This window comes from Amblyomma americanum, chromosome 1, assembly GCF_052857255.1.
Source record: "Amblyomma americanum isolate KBUSLIRL-KWMA chromosome 1, ASM5285725v1, whole genome shotgun sequence".
Taxonomy (NCBI): domain Eukaryota; kingdom Metazoa; phylum Arthropoda; class Arachnida; order Ixodida; family Ixodidae; genus Amblyomma; species Amblyomma americanum.
Genome location: NC_135497.1, coordinates 497,873,264 through 497,877,138, shown reverse-complemented (window position 1 = coordinate 497,877,138; position 3,875 = coordinate 497,873,264).

Below are 3,875 nucleotides of genomic sequence, written 5' to 3'. Positions count from 1 at the left end.
ACAAAAAAAACAGAGGAAGCAAAAGGCATCATGTGATATATATGCAGGCAACGCTAAGTAGCACTAACCGCGTGCACAAAAATCACAGGAATCTAAAGGCAACGTGTCATGTAAATCCAGGCAATGACAGGTAGCACTAACTGCATGCACAAAAAACAGGAAGCAAAAGGCATCATGTCATGTATAAGCAGGCAACGCTAGGTAGCACAAACTGCGTGCAGAAAAGAACACAGGAAGCAAGAGGCAACATGTAATCTATATGGAGACAATGGTAGGTAGCACTAACTGCGTGCATAAAAAAGACAAAGGAAACAAAAGGCAGCATGTCATATATACGCAGGCAACGCTAAGTAGCATTAACTGCGTGCACAAATTAACACAGGAAGCAAAAGGCAGCATGTCAAATAAATGCAGGCAACGCTAGGTAGCACTAACTGCGTGCACAAAATACACAGGAAAGCAAAAGGCAGCATGCCATGTATATGCAGGCAACGCTAAGTAGCACTAACTGCGTGCACAAACAACAGAGGAAGCAAAAGGCAGCATGTCATGTAAATGCAGGCAACGATAAGTAGCAATAACTGCGTGCACAAAAAAAACACTGGAAGCCAAAGGCAGCATGTGATGTATACGCAGGCAACGCTAAGTAGCACTAACTGCGTGCAAAAAAAAACACAGGAAGCAAAAGGCCGCATGTCATGTATATGCAGGCAACGCTAGGTAGCACTAACTGCGTGCACAAAAAACAGGAAGCAAAAGGCAGCATGTCGTCTAAATGCAGGCAACGCTAGGTAGCACTAACTGTGTGCACAAAAAAAAACACAGGAAACAAAAGGCAGCATGTCATGTATATGCAGGCAACGATAAGTAGTGCTAACTGCATGACAGAAAGGCACAAGAAGCAAAAGGAAGCATGTCATCTAAATGCAGGCAACGCTAGGTACCACTAACTGCATGCACAAGAAACAACACAGGAAGCAAAAGTCAGCATTTCATGTAAATGCTGGAAACGCTAGGTAGCACTAAACGATTGCACAAAAAAACTCACGAAGCAAAGGGCAGCATGTCATGCATATGCAGGCAACACTAAGTAGCCGTAACTGCGTGCACAAAAAACACAGGAAGCAAAATGTACCATGCTATGTAAATGCAGGCAATGCTAGGTTGCACGAACTGCTTGGACAAAAAAGACAGGAAGCAAAAAGCAGCATGTCATGTAAATGCAGGCAACGCTATGTCGAACTAACTGCGTGCACAAAAACAGAGGAAGCAGAAGCAGCACGTCATGTAAATGGAGGCAACGCTAGGTACCACAAACTGTGTGCACAAAATAACACAGGAAGCAAAAGGCAGCATGCCATATAAATGCAGGCAACGCTAGGTTGCACTGACTGCCTGCAAAAAACACAGGAAACAAAAGGCAGCATGTCATTGATATGCAGGCAACGCTAGGTAGCTCTAACTACGTGCACAAAAAACAAAGGAAGCAAAAGGCGGCATGTCAATTAAATGCAGGCAATGCTAGGTAGCCCTAACTGCATGCACAAAAACAAAGGAAGCATAACGCAGCATGCCATGTATATGCTGGCAACGCTAGGCAGCACTAACGGCATGCACAAAAAACACAGGAAGCAAAAGGCAGCATGCCTTGCATATGCTGGCAACGATAAGTAGCGCTAACTGCTTGACAAAAAAACACAAGAAGCAAAAGTAAGCATGTCATCTAAATGCAGGCAACGCTAGGTACAACTAACTGCGTGCACAAAAAAAACATAGGAAGCAAAAGGCAGCATGTCATGTAAATGCCGGAAACGCTAGGTAGCACTAAATGATTGCACAAAAAAAACTCACGAAGCAAAAGGCAGCATGTGATGTATATGCAGGAAACGCTAGGTAGCTCTAACTACGTGCACAAAAAAACAAAGGAAGCAAAAGGCGGCATGTCAAATAAATTCAGGCAATGCTAGATAGTTCTAACTGCATGCACAAAAAACACAGGAAGCGAAAGGCAGCATGCCATGTATATGCTGGCAACGCTAGGTAGCACTAACTGCATGCACAAAAAACACAGAAAGCAAAAGGCAGCATGCCTTGCATATGCTGGCAACGATAAATAGCGCTAACTGCATGACAAAAAAACACAAAAAGCAAAAGTAAGCATGCCATCTAAATGCAGGCAACGCTAGGTACAACTAACTGCGTGCACAAAAAAAAAACACAGGAAGCAAAAGACAGCATGTCATGTAAATGCCGGAAACGCTAGGCAGCACTAAATGATTGCGCAAAAAAAAACTCACGAAGCAAAAGGCAGAATGTGATGTATATGCAGGCAACACTTAGTAGAACTAACTGCGTGCACAAAAATCACAGGAATCTAAAGGCAGCGTGTCATGTAAATCCTGGCAACGACAGGTAGCACTAACTGCATGCACAAAAAACACAGGAAGCAAAAGGCAGCATGCCGTGTAAATGCAGGCAACGCTAGGTACCACTAACTGCGTGCACAAAAACAACGTAGGAAGCAAAAGGCAGCATGTCATGTAAATGCAGGAAACGCTAGGTAGCACTGAATGATTGCACAAAAAATCTCACGAAGCAAAAGGCAGCATGTCATGTATATGCAGGCAGTGCTAAGTAGCAGCAACTGCGTGCACAAAAAAAGACAGGAAGCAAAAGGCAGCATGTGATGTATATGCAGGCAACGCTAAGTAGCAGTAACTGCGTGCACAAAAATCACAGGAATCTAAAGGCAGCGTGTCATGTAAATCGAGGCAACGACAGTGTTACATTTCGCCTACGACGCGCGCTATAGCCGGCGCGGATGCAACGGACGCCGGGGCTTCGTTCAAAGTGGCGGTCATTTTGGGCCCGTTCAGTGCTGCCGTAACGCCTCCCGCCAAGCGCGTCCAGGCAGGTTTCAATGCCACGTGTCGTCGTGTGTGCGTGTGTGTGTGTGTGCATGTTAGTGCCCACGCTTGTCAAAGCGCGGCAGCCGGGGAGAGGAGCTCCCCAACTGGGAGGCGAGGAGGTCTGACCGGCGCCGGCCCGGCGGACGCGTCTCATCACGGCTCAGCATGTCCGTGCGTCGCCGTCTCGTGCGACTCATCCCAAGCCGTTCCTTCTTGCCCTCGACTCCGAGGGTATAAAAGCCGTTTCCCCGGACGCCAAAGAGAGACTCCGATTTCTTCCTTCGAGTAACGTGGTCGCCCTGACCGGCTGCTCTTTTGCGATGCCAGAATATACAAGTTGTTCTGTTGCCAGTCGACTCATCCTTTGCCGGGACCTTCGGATGTTTCCAGCTGTGCCCCAGGCCGCCAGGCCAATGCTACGCTTGGGGCTTGGAACCCATTTGAAACAACTGGTGGCAGCGGTAGGATGCCTTGAGACCATTGAGGAGAGGGAGCAGAAAGACGAGCGCGAACGTAAAGAGCAAAAAGAGGAGCGCGAGCGTAAAGAGCAAGAAGAGAAAGAGCGCGACCGTCAACACGCTTTGGAAATGAAGCGTCTCGAGGTAGAGATGGAACGCGCTCGTAATGGAAGTCAGGCACACGGTGCAGGAGAGCGGGTATCGTTCAAAATGACTGACCTGATGCGGCCGTTTAAGCTTGGAGAGGACATTGGTTTGTTCCTGGTTAACTTTGAGCGAACGTGCGAGAAGCAGGGGTTCTCTCGGGAAACGTGGCCACAGCGCTTTCTCACTTTGTTACCCGGCGAGGCGGCCGACGTAGTCGCTCGCTTGAATAGAGAGGAGGCAGAGGATTTCGACCAAGTGAAATCGAGTCTGCTAAAAAAGTATAGGCTGTCAGCGGAGGCGTTCCGTCGGAAGTTTCGGGAAAATGAAAAAGGCAGAAGTGAGTCATATACAGAGTTTGCCT